Below are 510 nucleotides of genomic sequence, written 5' to 3'. Positions count from 1 at the left end.
TTGGGCTCATCTTTAATGTATTCTCACAGCTTTATTTTACCATATGGCCGACTCTGATTCAGTTGAAACTTGACATAAGAGTTATGATTCTAGGATATACGTGTTCACATAAATTCACCTCCCAACTTTCCTTCGGGCAGATATTTGTTTTGGTCTAGAGATGCCTTTGGTCATTCTAGACTCGAAAAAACAGTTCTTCCCCAAATCATAGACCCTCATATATGTTCATGCATCTTATTAGTAGTCTAGGCAGTATGCACCCTTTTCATAGTCATGAACAAAAATGTTCTGTTTTACCAATTGAAAAACTCTGTTTGGGCTGAAACTCAAACAGACCTGAATCTACTTGTCCACCAAATTTAGACCATCCAACCAACTACTTGATACGGTGTACCGCCAATTACTATGGTGATCCACCCAAAGCACCAAACCCATAAATGACAATAGAGGGGTACTTTTGACTACAAACTTAATTTTTCCACGTGAAAGGGTAATGTGATAATGCAATCA

Source organism: Macadamia integrifolia, unplaced genomic scaffold (assembly GCF_013358625.1).
Source record: "Macadamia integrifolia cultivar HAES 741 unplaced genomic scaffold, SCU_Mint_v3 scaffold2194, whole genome shotgun sequence".
NCBI lineage: Eukaryota > Viridiplantae > Streptophyta > Magnoliopsida > Proteales > Proteaceae > Macadamia > Macadamia integrifolia.
Note: the sequence above shows the minus strand (reverse complement) of the source record.